Here is an 18,492-nt window from a genome sequence, read left to right as displayed (position 1 = left end):
GTAAAGTACTGAGAGACCGACACTCATGAAGTGTAATAAAAACAGAATCTATGTTGGTTAGCGATTATATCCATCAACGGAAAGTAAGAGACAACCTGTATAATGACCCACATATACATACATTAGCTAAAGACTTGAATTTCCGAAAAATAGACCAGTGTTTATCAGGTGAAAGAGTTAAATACACCTAAAAGATCAGGTTAGTTGTAGGGTTTTAAACTTAGAAAATAGATGAAAAAAGTGGCATTCATACTTAAACCTGAATGTCAACAACAAAATTATATGGAATGAATTTATATAACGTCTGGATGAAATACCTGTAGAACAGAACTAGGCAATAAAATTATACGAAGTAACGAAATATCTCAAAATAAACACTGATCATGACCTCAGAAGACATCGATCCAATATCCAATGTCTACCCGAGGAATCAAAATCAAAAATTTGTTTATACACAGAGTAGTAATCAGTATGGGATCAAATTGTACTTCTTACTATTTCAAAAAATAAAAAATAATAGAGGGGTGGAATTGAAATGTGGTCAAGAAATAATGTGCAATGTTTAAGTAAGAGAACACGACGAATACAGAGGGAGTTTGACGAACTTTCCTTCATTATTTGCGAGTAAACTTTTCTTTTCAACGTTTCATTGTGGGGAGCAACAGTTTTATTAATTCGTTGGACTTAAATTATGTTGTGCGGTCGTGAAAATAAAAGTGAATAAAGTGTTCGGAAATTGATCACACTTGTGGGCAAAGTCGTATCATTTGTTTGTTGTTTCCCTTTGATGTCTGCCTTTGAGAACAACATTAACCATGATTAAACACTGTATGGAGAGATATTGAGTGAACAGAATCGCCTGGTTGCCAAGTCCTATTATGACACTCTAAAGAGTTATCAGACAGTGTTTCCCTAACATCATGCTTGAGAAGTGGTTAGTAAATTCCGAAAATCCATAGTTCTGTAGTTCTTCAAGATTGATGCTGACCTCATTTGTTTTGTTGGGCATATTCTAGCTGAAGGCCCTCGCTCACATATCGACAACAGATCACCACTGGGTAAGTTATGCCACTCGTCTTCGAAACTCTTCATTCTTGAATTCTGGCTTGACTGGATTGGAGGTCCACCCCACCAAAAAGGTGTTATAGAAAAAGCATGGAATGTTTGTAAAGTCATCACCATTATTGGATTGAAGTCCATGATCAGCTTCGGTAAACTTATATTTTTTACCATAAAGGAAGACCTAATCTACTGTTGTGGAATTGCTATGATGTGACAATTCTCATGGAATTTTCTGATGAAAAAGGAACACAGAGACGAATGTGATCAAGATTCCAGAACAGTTATTCTCAAGGATTAGCTGATGTACATTGATAAAAATCTTACTTCCTTTAAAAGCTGCTCGCTCTTAAAACATTCTGTTTGTTTCTCACAGAAATATTGTTACATCAAAAATCTGATGTATTACGAAATATCGGAAGCTAACTATGAATGCAACCGTCCATGAATTCAGTAAGCTATTGGAAAGGTCAGACATAAGAGACTGCACTCTAAGTTAGTGATATCCCAAGTAAGAATAACTTTTTTCTATAAATTCACAATATTCTTTATACTAATACCAAAAATGACTACTAGAAAACTGCCGGTTGTATGTTCGGAAGACATTACTTAGTGGAGCGGTTCAAAGTACTTATAGAATATCTTAAACAACGCAACTGCGGAAGTGTCCCATTAGTAGACCTTTGTTGTCAATTTCCATCCATGAATGAAAAGCAGATACATCTGAATTAAAATTGCTAATCACCTATCAGTATCTATATTACTATAATCTGACGTCATCACGATGCTTAGAGGAATAGAAAATTGACTGGATAACTTAGAACTTAATGACCCCCAAAAGCCATCTGAGTTATTTAGAATGTGACAGTTCTTAATGGTGATTGCAAGTGAATTGAGCAGTGTATCGGTCAACCAGGTGTACAAACTGTTGAGTGAGTAATATTTAACATTTCACTGTTCAGAAACATACTGACCTGAGAGTCGTGTGATGGATCCCAGCGGAAGAGCTCATTCGAGATATAACAATACGAAAATTTACCAATGATATACCAGAGAGAATCAGAACTACAAACTGGAGTGTCTGTCTGTGAGTATAGCGAAACGACAACAAATTACAGTTATAATTTGAACAGTATATAATATAACAAAGTGATTGCAGTTGATATTAAATGAGTGTTACTTGTAAGCTGCTCTCTGGGACAACAACCACAAATGAGTTCTCTTCACTAACGAATATTCATCTACACATGGTGGCGTCAACGACGTAGTGAGAAAGATTAAGTTCGATAGTTGTATTCGGTAGTCCGGGCCGAAACTTCAAGGTAGCACCGGACAGCATAAAATGATGCTATTCCTTACGTGCGCCTGTTACCCACCGTGGAGGAGCATAGGCCGCCCTCCAGCACACTCCTCCCCGACCTCTTATTTTCTTCGGCCTGCCTCTTTTCCTCTAGACTTCAAGATTAAAAGTAAGGGCTTGTCTAGTGGTACAGTTACTGTTAGTACACACGAAATGTTTTGTCCTTGAAAGTTGTTTGCAAAGATATGTTATTAGCATTCCTGCCAGTAAACAGGCATTTACCCGCACCACAGGAAATAACAGAAGATTAAGTGATGAGTTCAACAAAACGTTTGTGAATATATACTTGTCTTCCTGTACCAGTGGTTTTCAAAATAGGTGAAGTGGTGGAATTAGGAACTAAACTTAAGGGAGCTGTAACATTAGCATCACCCATTGTATGTGTTGTCGATTTCGCAGAAGTAGGTGAAGAACTAGCAGGAAATGCAGGAAGCTGTGTTGTGCAATTGCCACTGTCTTTGGAATGCTTCTGACCGTAATGGGATTCTTGTTTGTTAAAATGTACCAAAGACACACTTCCTTCCGTAGCCTGTGGCCTTGCACGAACTCGCTTACGCTAGGCATTTCCGCCTGTAAACTTTGGCACGTCTCAGTATTCTTTCGATATCACAAGATCGCCAACAAATATATCTTATTTCAACCGTGAAGAGCCTTCTGGTTTTCGGCCTACCGAGGGATCCGACTCGATACCCGGACCGTAATCGTCCTGTCGTAGTGATCATAGTCAACCATGACTTGACGCCGTCTACGAGGTAATGAGTGAAGACAACTAAAACGTTTCTTCATGTACACTGCTGACACAAATGATTTGTGTGTTCCACAAATTATAATGGAGTCAGAATGTGAAATCGGAACACTGGACAAGAATTTAGTTTGCGAGCAGCAAGATCAGAATCACCCACCTGTAAACGTGTAATGTCCAATCAACTAATTCCTTTGGTGGAGCGAATGGCATCGACTTTGAAACGTGATACAGTATTTGCCACAACATTCGATTCACCTTTCATAAATTGTATGTTGGTCTAAAGTTCGGAAAGTAATCTAATTGTCGCATTTCTCGAGGAGAATAACGACCGCTTTTGCCATTAAATGCGTAAGTCAAAGGTTTGTAATCAGTGAGGATCCCGAAATCCCTATCTTAAAGTAAATGTTTAAAATGTACAACCGCTAAGTAAATAGCAATTATCTCTCTACCGGAAGTGCTGTGCCACGTTCAAATTGGTTCTAGTCCCTTTGAAAAGAAAGCAGGTGATTTGTTTCCATTATTTATATGCCGTTGTAGTACTGCACTTGCTACATCCTGAGACGCACTTGTACACAGAATAAGTGTTGCTTCCAGGTCAGTACTTAGATAGGTTAGCGTGTTAGCAGAAGCAACTGATATTTTAGCTGTAGAAAAAGCAACTTTCACTTCGGAAACTAATATGAACTTTCTGACTTTGCTTTATAAGGACTCCGCTAAGGGTTGTGGGATGGCTGAACAATGTAGAATAAGCCGATGATAAAAATTAATCATCCCCAAGAAACTTTGATGTTTATTCAATGAATCTGGTTCTGTAAAACTTTTGATGACTGCAATTTTTCGGTCTAATGGTTTGATTCCATGTTTATCGTTCGATTGGCCTAAAACGTCTAAGCTCTTGACTCCCAAAGTGCATTTGGATGGGTTGATAACTGTATAAAATCTACGAAATACTTCAAGCAGTCAACGTAGGTGGTCAGTAGGTTCTGGGAGCGAACTGCTAGCTAATAATACATAGTCAATATTCACGAAGACAAAAGTTAGACTTGTAGTGACTTCATCCACAAATCGTTAAAATATCTGTGAGACGTTCTTTAATCCATATGGCATTCTCAGAAATTCAAACAAACAAAATGCAGTTATGATGGTTGTTTTTGCTATGCCCTTGAATGCTACTGAAATCTGATAGTACGCTCGCACAAGATGGATTTTGGAAAATAATTGTCTACCTTGTAATGTGAGCAAAAAGTCGTATGAAATGGATAATGGGGGAACGATCGGGCAACGTTAAGTTATTCAGTGACCGATTATCACCACAGGGTTGCAAATCCTGAGGACTTGTCTTGCAGAAAAGCTAAGACGTAACTTGATCATTGCGTTTAAATGACTTATGTAAATCACCGATGTAGGTAATCGTGATAAATAGGCAATCGATTAAAATAAATGCTCTCGCTAGGTAAAAACTTATATGAACACTGAAAGTTGAAGGAAATATTGCCTAATACGCCTGTTCCTTTGATGGGAAAGAGAAACATTCGAAGAAACCGACGTCAGTCACATATTGGCTGACTATCTACTGGTCTCCCTATATTTTTTTCAGCTGTGTTTATCGACTGGATTTACGGGTGCAGTGTTTTGATTTTCAAATCAGTAGTTTATTCATCTGCTAAGGAAGAATGATTCGTGGGTAGATCATCAAAATTCCAATCGCCACTGTGTTCATAATTTCGCTTACACTTGTTCTACTTGTCTATTACAGAGCTGATGATGGTCTATTGAAATGAGGTTTTCATTTGGAAATATATAGTGTATCTTGGTAGATGTTGTTTGTGACATTCACTATATGTAAAATAATCACATTACTTACCATTGTTAGTCTGCTGTTGTCCAAGGATATGGTTACTTCTGAACTGGAAGACAGGATCAAAGTAGAATCCGTTATTGACTTGATAGCTAGTGAAGTCACCAAGCGAATAATCTCTCGAAATAATGTGATTATATATAATATACCTGACAAAGTTGCCATTAAAACTGTAAGAAACTCGATACTAAAGGCAGCGAATCTCCAGGAAAGTCCATGCTTATGTATCCGACTTAACAAAAAGCATCAAAAATACTCGTGCCCTATCCTGTTTAGATTTGATTCCCATTTATTAGCAGAACGTTTGAAAGACTCTGAACAGCTAGTCTGTGCGCATACGAAGTTTAAAAACGCTCGTATAGTCTCAGACAAAACCACCAATCAAAGACTAACACAAAAGGGTACCATGAACGAAAATAACATTGTTGAGGTCACAACAAATGTGATCGCACCAGCAGCCGAACCAACTGGTGCAGCTAATCTATCTCATGTTAGTCAGTGTACTGATATACCAATGCAGTGTGCTAGTTTGCCTCTCATACCTACAGTGGCCCTAGATAACCAGGACATATCTGATGTAGACTCTAATGTCATTCTTTCCAGTGTAATATCGGAAGCCAAGGATCGAACACCTGATTCTATTGTGAAGGCTCGTAAAAACAATGCTAAACCTAAAAAGAATATACCAATTAAGAAGAAAGTAAATTAAACACCTGGTTCTAGTCCGAATACCGAAAATATTTCAACGGCCTTACCAAACAAAAATATAATTTCTGAAACCATGCTTAACCCTACTCACCGTGAGGGAGGTTATAAGGACACATTTCGTTCAAATGTCACACGAGACAGCCACTAAACCATCATGTAAGCAGGCCTACTATTAGACAGACGGCAATGAACCAACGTGCCGCATGGTTTCCCCCAAATGTTATAAATAATAAACCTGCAAGATGTAACTCTTATCATCACTCTTGCAGTGAGGAAGATGGTATACTAGGTTATGCACCATCAACGCAACCCCAACATGCAGGCACCTGTCTTAATTGTCCACCAAGACAATTACAACAAATTATTCCACCTTAGCAAAATAAGGATTTTTTTCGGCCTCCAGAGATCCCTTGTTCCACTAGCACTACAATTCGCTCAAGCTATAGCCCATGCGATCCGGCAAACACATTAAACCATAGTCCAGGCATAGCTAGAACTCATACCATGGATAAGGATGCTCTCGGTTTTTTTACACTACACACTCCCTTTTTAAACTTATTACTCATTAACGCACGTTCACAAAATTTCAGCCTTGAGAACCTTAGCCTTTCTAGCCAAGCCTTCTCTTATACTTATCACTGAAACGTGGTGTTATCCAGCAGTGGCCGATTCTGAATTAAATATCCAAAACTATCGACTCTATCTCTGTGACAGAGAAACTAAGCGAGGAGGCGGTTGTTTTCTATTTGATTTGCATACCTTAACAAATAACAACGTTGAAGATAGTATGTTGAATAGTTTACTGGAATCGATTTGGATATCAATCAACACCCTGAATCATTGTCTACTCCTAGGATGTATATACAGAGCTCCTGATAGTTCGGATAATTTGAATGATCTTATTATGAATGCATTTATACATGCATCTACTCTAAACTTCAGTGCTAAGATTATCACTTTCGATTTCAATTATCCTGGGATTAACTGGAGTACCGGTAGTTGTCAGTCTAGCAATGATGAATTTTTATCAATCCTTAATCTGTACTGCTGGTCACAGTGGGTTCGTACCCCAACAAGGGGTGATAATACACTTGATCTAATATTTAGTAGAGATGTCATCCCCCTATCTGTACAAGTATACAACGAGTTTGAAAGCAGTGATCATAAGATTTTAGCTTGTGCTCTCCCCATATATCCCTCCTACAGCCGACCAATTCAAAGAACCTGCAATTATAGAGACTATAAGCATGCAGATTGAGACCTCTTTCGCTCACTGGTCAAACTCTCAGACTGGGAAGAATTCTTCTCATGTAATAGTCTGACAGATGCCATCAACAAATTCTATTTGATTGTTAATTCTTGTCTAGACTCCTGTGCACCAATGAAGAATTACAGGATCAGTAAACATTACGTATTATATACACCAGCCAAATATCGTAATAAACTAAGACGCCTACAGAAACGTTATTTTAAATCTAACGACTTCACGGCAGTCACATAAATAACAGTAATTTTTAACCAAATAAAAGAGAAACATAGGTTAAAAGCCACTAATGAAGAGCTATTAGCACTACGTACTAGCTCAAAAGTGCAAAACCTAATCCACATTTACAATAAACGCGATAATTCAGCTCAAAAGGTTGATATACCATGCATCGTGCATAATAATAACAGTTTTGTATGTGGCCCTAAAACTAAAGCAGACCTTTTCAGTGGTAATTTTGCAAATGGCAAAGAATCAAATAATGGCTCTGTTTCAAGAGTTCTATGTATGATTGGTAACTCAATAAAATCTATCTCCTTCACATGTCTAAAATTAGTAAGGCCTTAAATAACCTCAAGGTTTCGAGAGGTCACGGAGCAGACGGGATTGCATCATTTCTCTACAAATATGGTGGTCCAGATATTCCACTTCTTCTCCTTAAGCTGTTTACTCTCTCTATGGAATCAGGCTCTTATCCTGACTGTTGGAAAACCGCGTACATCATACCACGATACAAATCCGGAGATAAGACTGACGTGAACAACTATCGGCCAATAAATATTACTCCAGTTATCTCTAGGATTATGGAAAAAAATATTAGTGACGAACTATCCGACTGTTTATTGACTGAACAATTTATTGATGATTCGCAACATGGATTTCTTAAAAATCGATCCTGCATGACATGTAATTTTGACTTGTTTAATTTAGTCTATTCGCTTCGTAGCCAAGGATATCTAGTATTAGTGCTATACCTGGACATTTCTAAGGCTTTCGACATGGTCAGCCACCAACTTCTCATAGGTAAACTCGCATCTTATGGAGTCCACAACCCGTTGCTAGCCTGGTTTGATTCCTTCCTCAGCAATCGACATCAAATAGTTTAAATGAACTCTTCATTGTCGAATGCCGTCCCTGTTAGAAGTGGGTAATTCAGGGTAGTGCCTTAGGCCTTTTGCTCTTTTTACTTTTTATTAATGGTATTTGTGAGTGTTTTAGTGTGGGTAAGTCCCTTTTGTTTGCAGACGATCTTAAGTTGGTGTACTCATTTTCTCCACATGAGCTTAGCTCGGAGCTTAACAATGTAGCACAGTGGCGCTCGAAATGGCAACTGGAGCTTAATACAGCTAAATGTGGTTGGTTATGCTTCGGTTCTCATCATTTTTTTTCATGTTTAGGAAACTTACGTAATGACTTAACCAGTTTTCCTGCAGCATGCTTTTTAGTGAGATCATATAACCCAACATTATTGGCAATATTCAGATTTTTTAAAATTTCTGACATTTAAGAATCAATAACCGTGAAGATATAGTACAGTGCGTTACTGTAAGGTTACTATCTTAGCCGCGTTGATTCCACATACCTGATTTTAAACACAACTTATAAAGGAACTGTTAAGTAATCATAACATTGAACTGACGATATGACTATCGTTGTTATGTTAACGTTAAACCAATTATTATTAGTGGCCCATACAAAACCCTGGAACTTAACACTAGCGTTATAAAAAAGACATGTTATGTCAATAGCTTATATATATACTTTTTTCTCTCGTTGGTTTAATTATAACGCAAAATGGAAATCTACCGAACTTGTAGTGTTTTTTTCTATGGTATTATTATTAATACAAACAAAGAACTTGTACTGTTCCAATATGGCACTTTGATATATCAGTCCGTCCCCTTGTTATCTTTCTCTCATATCTGAGCAACTTATGGCCAACAAACGTCGTATTGAAGGGGGTTTTGATGAACAAAAACGCAGGCCTCACGCACTCGAACCTCTGCCCTCCTGAATGCTGGACCGTGTGTCTAGCCATTAGACCACATCAAACCACGAGGGAATGACTGCAATTTTTCCTTTTATCGACTAATCATTCATCATACTAATGAGTAATAGGACTTACACACTTCTGAGGTGCAAACCAATTCGTTACTTGGATGAATTGACGAAATACTGCTTCAATATATCATGCATAACTAAATCAAACCAGAAAAGGGTATTTGACACAACTGTACTTGATCCGCATACTCCACACGATTTTTTTGCTTCTTAATCGTATATTCGTTTCCGTTTTGTGGATTACACTGATGCACCCTTGGTTACGCACCTAGTTGTAAAAGGCGGTCATCACTGGCTCAAGTTCATGCACTTGATCGATTTTGTTAAAAAGTCCAACTTCTAGCAAGTTCACCTTTTTACATATATGCATTACAAAAGAGTTTTTTTTTTGTTGTTGTTGTTTTCATGGTTCTTCGTGCACAAGATATCTACACTATGTTTATTACCTTCCAGAATACCAATCCGTTCTGGAGGCCAAGCACTTACATGAACCGAACAATTATCATTTGCATTTATGTATTTCCATTTTGTATCTTATTATTTTATGCAGGCAGTGGAGCAATTCTTCAGGTTTGCTTGATTTTCACCATTACCTTTGAAGTAGACTCTTCTTTACTTTTTACTTGAGGGCGACTCAAGAGGCAGGTGAGTAAACACCTGATAGCCGGTCTGAGCATGGAAAAATCGTACCTCACCAACATGGTGTTGGGTAGCCCGCTCGCGGCACTTCCTCAGATATTCTTATTCCACATTCTCACACTTTCTCTTGAAAGCACGCAGCAAACCGTCAGCGATAGTTGTAGAAAAGATCACATGCTACAAAATAAGATGACAAGCTGGTAAATGAAGAGACATCCATGGACTATCGTTTAAAGCGTTAGTCGTAACTGATTGTAAGTCAAATAGTGAGCGAGTTGATAATTTCGCCTTGGGATGAGAAATAGAACTAAGGTGTTTTCGATAGATAGGTTAATCGAACCGACGTTCCTACGGAAGTCGATTCTAGGGGGAAGCTAATGTAACAACTCAGGTTGGTTGGTCAAGAGTTGACCCCAAACAACCAAGCTATGCTAAAACAGTATTGTTCAAGTATTCATTCACTTCCTTACTTTTTGTAAGCGTTATATTCCCTACTATCTTATATTGAATGTTGAGAGCCTTTGTTTATCTGAACAGATAATCCCACACTCCACTGTGACTGCGCGAAGATCGAAATAAAGACCTATTCACTACTTTTCTGGTTTCTTCTATCAATAGCACAAGGGTTACCTTAAGGCACGAAAATACATCACTCAACCTCGATCTTACCATAAATGGTGAAGTGTTATCTAGGTTACACTCAGTAGTAGATCTAGGACTTAGGTACTCCGACGACTTGTCGTTTACTGAACAGATAATGAGACAAACGTCCAAGTCTCAACGCCCTATAGGTTACATAACTCGAAACCTTCATAACAGTGAATCTCGTATATTAATGTACAAAGTCTGTGTTCGACCACTCCTCGAATACTGCGCGTTTCTCCTTAGTAGCACGCGCATAAAGGATAAATTAAGACTGGAATCAGTACAGAGACGATTTACACTTCGTACTCTTGGAACTGATAGTGTCTTGACATATAATTCGAGGTGTAGTAAACTAGGGCTTGACCCTTTATGGATGAGGAGACTCAAACTTAACCTTATCTTCTTTTTCAAAATACTTAACAAACTCTCCTTCACATCCAGCCAGGCGATTCAACATGCTAAAGCCTCACATTACGACATTCGTAACTCTTTGTCTTTAGCGAAACAAACATATTCTAGATCTTCTCTCTATATGAATTACTTTACCTGTAAGTTTTATAGGCTCTGGAATAATTTACCTCAAACTATCCGTATGATAAACTCTCTCCCATTGTTTGTTCGCTCAACTAATGCCTTTTGCTACTCTGAAAATGCATTAATTGCTCTAGCGCCTGCAAGTGTATCTTACTCCACAAGTGAGATTATAGGAACTTTAAATGTTTAACCTCTTACTTGCTATCATTGTTTTGTTGTTCCGTGCTCTTTTCTCTAATCTTACTTTCTCTAGTTGTAGATAATTATCAATAGCTCGCTTTGGCACTAGAAATAACCTTACAGAACATCAGGCTATCCACTTAAGAAAAAATGACAAGTTCCCTGGTGTTGCATTGGCCTGCCATATATAAACTAATTATCAATTACTAAACCAGCAAACATAAAACTTTCTTATATTACATGTTTGCTCTCTACAATAAATGTTGATTTTTATAACAATCTGATCATGCCTGTAAACTGGTGTGAATTATGTAAATATTATTTTCAGAATCTATATTATTATCATTATTATTATTATTATTGAAATCATTAATTTTTGTTATTCTTCCCTTTCGATAATTGCTCAATTTTGAGAGTTCTACATTCTCCTATCATCTTGGTTCTCACAGCAGGTTGTCACCAAGTAACCTATTTACCTGCTGAAACCCTTTCCTGATTTTCTAACTAACACTTCACATCATAAGTCCGAAATCTGTTTCAGTGAAGCGAATGATGTGACAGACATTCACCATAGTGCTAGCGTATATAGGCTCTAGCTGTGTGATACATTTATTATCTTGAAGAGACTGTTGTTTATTCGTCAGTGATTGTAGTCGAGTGTTTCAACGAACTGAATTACGTGGGACGAGTGAAACCTGTGAAAATCATCACGCAGAATAGAACACACTGGCAAAATTATAAATTCTATTCAAGCAATAATCTAATCTACATTAATCAATCCACATTAAGTTCAGGAGATTTCATGTGTACCTGAAATCAAAGTTAAGTTTACACATGAATATGGTCGTCAATGAAATGGTTTATATTGATTATGTAATATTGTGAACCAACGAGGAGAACATGAATGCAAGTGAAAGCAAGACTTTGCAGAACAATTGACAATAATAATTCAAATGGCTTGAAACCAGTCAACATTGTTTGGCATTAAATCGTTCGAACAATCGTTCACACAGATGTATATTTCAGCCAATCCAGAGTCCTCCTGTTTTCATATTGACTATCTGGAGTAATCATGGCCGTAAATCGGTAAGCTGGAATAGCAAACATCGTACATCAAATACGATTGATATTATTTCTTGAGAACTGTTTTCTGTAACTTTATATATATTGTCTACGTTATCTGCCACAATTATTCACTCACTGTAAACCTCAGTCAACTCGTTTCGGAGAGTTCGTTACCACATAATGTTTCACTGAATCATTTCAAAATGAGAAATATCAAACACATCAATACAGCATCACGAAATGCAACACTTTGTGTTCCATATTTATGCACATCTATCCATTATTTGTGTTTTCAGGAAAAAATTATAACAGCACAACAAGTACGACTGGTAAGCTTAATATTCAGTCTCATATATTGGAAATCGCTACATTAATCAAAGAGCGGTTGCATTATTTCCCAAAAGACTCAAAACGCATATATCAATGATCATGATAATAATCGCCACCTTCATCACAAACAACTTCATCATCAACAACAACATCATCATCATCATCTTCAGCAGCATCAACAACAGCAGCACTTTAATAATTACAGATTGTGACAAGAATCATTCACATCTTACACAAAACGTCTTGCTGTGAAGAGAGTGAGCTCACCAGAATATCATGCATTTATCCTTAGGAATGGAAGAATAAAGAAATAATCACATTTAAATTTCAAACCGATGTCATGAACGTGGAAATTTTACTGTATAATCTTTAGTAAAGCCAATAGAAACATCACAAGTATGGTTGTGATGAAAGCACAATCTGTAGATTGATAAAACTGTTGTTACTATTTTGTTCAATGTATCCCGAATGTTTTATTGCCTTTGATGTGACCATCAATCTATGTAAATGTATTAGTCAAGTGAAGAAACTCAACTTTGTGTAACTCAGTTATTTGTGAGAGAGAGCACTTTATGTTTTCAGGGATTGTATTTAATCGTAATTTGATATTGTAAGAAAGGTGGATGCATTGAAATGGTGATTAGTGCATTGAACCGGATTCCCTCACAGTACATTCTATACAATAACCAACATTTCAACAATCAATTAATGTTTGCTGTTCTTACTTTTATCTGTTCGATGACAGTAATCTATTGCATAATGAATGTTTTGTCGATGAGTTGTCTAAACACAGTAATGAGCTTCATGATAGGATAGATACGTATTGTAATGACATCATTTATTTTGGTTAATATATATCATTGAACAGATGAATGTGACAACTAAACAAGATCTATGTGTTCAGATGGTGGTTGGAGGTGGTCAAGAGGAAACCCTGAAACCGAGTTTCCTGCTGCTTGTCACTCGTCAGCAAGGTGTACTTTTAATGCTGAGGGAACTGGTCCTCCCTGACGTATTCGATCCCGTGTCACTCAGCTTCACAGTCGGAGGCGTTACCACCGGGCTACTCGGGCCGCGACCGACTTCCTGTGGGACTGAGATGTAAGGTCTAATTGTGCATGCATGAGGAAGAACTATCCATAAGTTAACTTATATACAAATGAGATTTGTCGAATTATTCGAATATTATTTCTTTGGTTAATCAATTAATCATGAACTGTATTCACAACCATTCACTTACGTTGAGGTAACAAATTTACCAAACATGTTCTACAAATAGACAAAATATCCATTTATATAATACTGTAACAAGTTTGTTTTCGGTTATTGAAGAGCTAACAAAAGATAGTAATGCTGTTGAATATTCGTACTGAATTTGGGTTAGCTTATTCTGGTTAGCTCACTCTCTTCACAGCAAGACGTTTTGTGTAAGATGGGAATGATTCTGGTCACAATCTGTAATTATTAAAGTGCTGCTGAAGATGATGATGTTGATGAAGTTATTAATGATGAAGGTGGCGATGATGATCATGATCATTGCGATATGTGTGAACAGTTTATTGTTGTTTTTAGTGTTTTGGGAAATAATGCAACCACTCATTTGATTAATGTAGCGATTTCCAATATATGAGACTGAATAATAAGCTTACCAGTCGTACTTGTTGTGCTGTTATAATTTTTTCCTGAAAACACAAATAATGGATAGATGTGCATAAATATGGAACACAAAGTGTTGCATTTCGTGATGCTGTATTGATGTGTTTGATATTTCTCATTTTGAAATGATTCAGTGAAACATTATGTGGTAACGAACTCTCCGAAACGAGTTGACTGAGGTTTACAGTGAGTGAATAATTGTGGCAGATAACGTAGACAATATATATAAAGTTACAGAAAACAGTTCTCAAGAAATAATATCAATCGAATTATGTGCATCATTACAACAGAACACTTTATCATTGGTTTGAAGTGGTGTTAATATGACAACCTCCTTTCCCCGTTATCTGTGATGTGGAAGAGATGTACGGTGTTTGCGAGTTGAAAACTGCTGTAAGACTGCAGGTAGAAACGTTGTTGTTCGTTTCAGCATGTACCATAAAAATAACCAAATGTATCTCTACACAAAATGGATGCTTCTGAAATTTGGTTATTCGATTCATGTATCATCCATCACGAAGAATCTGAGTGAATTCATCAGGAAGACAAATTCGTTCAAGGTGTAGTTATTTACATTTTCAGTAACATTACTTACCATCTGAGTAATCATGGCAGCAAATCGGGAAGCTGAAATCGCAAACATCGTAACTGTTATTGTTTTTTTCCGATATGATTAAATATTTCACTGAACGACATCACACCACAGTGCGTCTTATTAAAAAAAAATCTGTTTATATATTGTTAGATGGCATTCATACACAATCTTGTTTGGAAGCACAAGCTTTCGCGATTTCTTCTTCATACCGAATAGGAAAGCTAATAGCTTACTCTTTAATGATCATACAGACACTTGGACAGGCGAAAAGCTTGCGAACTCATAATTGAAGCTACGAAAACCTCTCCGACATACTCAACATCAAAGTGTCTTCAACACTAAAATACTGAAAAACTACTGAAAGTGCCCCTTATCGCGCTACGAAATATGAAGAAACAGCCACTCGAATAATTAACTACTTCCTGACGATGAGGTAAAGCAAAATAAGACAAATATCTGAAATAACATGTGAAATAGATTTTCACAACCGTATTTACTGTTTCGTTACTAATGTCAACACAGTTTCAGAAGCATGTTTCATGAATTGTTGTGTAGATTTACGAAAACTCTTCATTCCATGGTCGAAGTGAATAGCATTTCAGAAAGAGCATCATGCAACTGTCCTTCAGTTGCTTACCATTTACTGAATGATTTTTCATATCGTCGTGTGTTATCCAGTTGATCTATCCTCATCCACATCGTGTTGGGGACTATTGAACATGGAAAATTGTTTTCGCCTCAACTCGAATAGTTCTCCACTGTAAATAGTTTAGGAAGACACAAACAAAATCGTGGCAACAGTTCGTGTGGAACATGTTTTCGTAGAGTTTATTCGAGAACTATTCACATACCTTCATTCAATATTCAACACAATCACGTACCTTACCCATACGTAAAGCCATTTCAACTTGACCATATGAGAAAAGAAATGAACAGCGATTACTCTTATAAAGTAATTATTTCAGATGAAAAAAATCGTTTGTAAAATAAAGAGATCTATCAACTGTAATACTATTTTCTAAACCGAATGGTACAGTCGGATGAATGTGTGCAGTAATGTGTTGCAATCAAACGTGATTTAAGTGCCCAACTCTGTGAAGAAACTCTTTCAACAAGTTAATGTAAAAGGTGCGGTTTATGTTTCAAAATGTTCACCTCATACGAGTGAAAATTGTGCAAACTTAATCAACTGTAAAACAGATTGGACAGGCTTTTTGATATGTCTTCTATTCCAACAAGCTTATATATAGATTCATATATATATTACTTACTATCGCATATAGAGAATATGGCTTTAATAAATGAAGATAAAATGAACAGTGATTACAGTGGTTGCACAATGTGAGTATGAAGATATTAGATTTTCTGCAAAATAAACGAATACTTCGTCTGAATTATTGCACTGTTAAGCCAATGATACTAAACAATAGATACGATTCTGAGTTACAATAGAATGCATTTAGGAATCTGTGGTGAGTGAATCACCTCCTTCATCAAATCGATGGTCTGTGTGGTTCATGATTGAAAATTCCCGATCGACAGAGAGAACAAGAGAACATCAATCAATTAAATAACAAACTGTACAGACCTTTGAGGATGTCTGTCGTCAAATGAAACACTCCACTGTACTACACTAAGTGTTTTTATGATTTAAAAAGAAGTATTCTCATATTACGATGGGTGTTGACATGGTTTCGACATTCGTGAAACAATAACAGTTTGTGTTGTGTACATTTAGACATTTGCAATTCAAATAAAACAGCACAATGTTTGTCATACATTGGGATTAACAGTGACAATATAGTTGGCTCTAATAAACACACACTGAACAGACATTCCCATTGTAATCCACACTGGCTTTTCACAGGTGTATTTTGTGTATGAAGTTCTATCGCCCTGAACAGTTGTATGAGCACAGGATAATCTTTCAATGTCATTCTCATGAATTACAGTAAATTGAAAAATGCATCATCGGGTGTTTAAATGTTGTTGTAGAATTAGCTAAAGAAGGCTTATTATTGATGACTTCAATGTACATGGTTGGTTAATGAATACAACGTACAGAAGTAGCTCTCCGTTTCAACTGAAATAGATATGCGAATAAGATAACAAGAATTTGTATTAGCACTATTATCATTTGTTGAACTGTGTATGTGAGTGTGTGTGCGTAGACTGCACAGAATATCTGGCGTTATGGAAGCAATGACGTGGATTTGCCTTAAACGTCCATATTTTGTGAGAAGTTATAATAGGCCTCCTACAAGCTACATTCTGTCGTGGACCAATTTCACATCATTTATACGTCTTCTGTGATTCCTGTGATTCCGGAATTTACAGACAGTCGGTAAAATTGATGATAAACTAATAATAAATTACAAACATACATTCTGTCACTACCGTCACGTTTTAGTCGAAACTATGTACATTTATGACTCGTAAGTCAACATACTCCGGGAAAACTTATTTCACGTACACGAGTAATCTTAGTCCATGTTCTAGTTAGACACTTCGTCGTACTTAATATGTCACTTAACGCTAGATAATAAGCCATTTTACGAAACGATCACGTTATCTAAACCTAAACTTCAGTTACATTGGTGGTTACCATTTAAATTAATGTTTACTATGCGCTTTGAATTTGCTGTTATCTTACACAGTAAATCATGGCTCGATTTCCTTATTGCACAGAACGTGATCAAAGTAAACTATGCTGCATTACTGAATGAAGAGATGAAATGGCGAAAATTAAGGACATGTTTGTGTTCAGTGGATACAAAATAACAGTACCAGACTTCCGTGAGATTTCTTCTAGCGCAATGTTCACATCACGAAATTTATGTTAAGATTCGTGATCGAAATCACTTGAATACTTAAGTTATTCCATAGATGCTCTATCTAGATACAATCCCACCCACGCTTTATACGAAGAACAATTGGATTGTTGTTGATTTTCTAATATAAAATATAGGTTCATAAGTTGTTTGTCATCGTAAAACGCAATCCTTCGTGGTGTTGGTGATCCCATTGCTACTAGACACGGAAGCCCGTTAAGCGAAAGCTTCTTCTTCTATTCCGTCTTCAAACATTTGAACCATTATACCACATTTATGCACATATATCCATTATTAGTGTTTTCAGATAATGACGATAACAGTTCAACGGATACAAACAGTAAGCATATTATTCAATCTCTTATATATTCGAAATCACTATTCTATAGAAATCGGTTTATCATTTGTTGGAAATGTTTGTGATTTATTTTTAGTTTATCATCATTTTGACCGACTGTGTGTAAATTCCGGAATCACAGAAAAGACGCCCTTTATAACTACTCACAAAACAAGGACGTTTAAGGCAAATCCACTTCATTATTTCCATAACGCCAGATATTCTATGCGGTCTACGCACGCATACACACATACACAGTTCCACAAATGGTAATAGTGCTAATACTAATTCTTGTTATCTTATTCGCAAATCTATTTCAGTTGTAACGGAGAGCTACTTCTGTAAGTTGTATTCATTAACTAACCATGTACATTGAAGTCATCAATAATAAGCCTTCTTTAGCTAATTCTACACTATAATTGAAAAATTCGATGATGCATTTTTCAATTTACTGTAATTCATGAGAGTGACATTGAAAGATTATCCTGTGCTCATACAACTGTTCAGTGTGTGTTTATTTGAGCCAACTATATTGTCACTGTTAATCCCAATGTATGACAAACATTGTGCTGTTTTATTTGAATTGCAAATGTCTAAATGTACACAACACAAACTGTTATTGTTT

Source organism: Schistosoma mansoni, chromosome 2 (assembly GCF_000237925.1).
Source record: "Schistosoma mansoni strain Puerto Rico chromosome 2, complete genome".
NCBI classification, from domain to species: domain Eukaryota; kingdom Metazoa; phylum Platyhelminthes; class Trematoda; order Strigeidida; family Schistosomatidae; genus Schistosoma; species Schistosoma mansoni.
The sequence above is the reverse complement of the archived record's forward strand: the minus strand, read 5'-3'. Positions refer to the sequence as shown.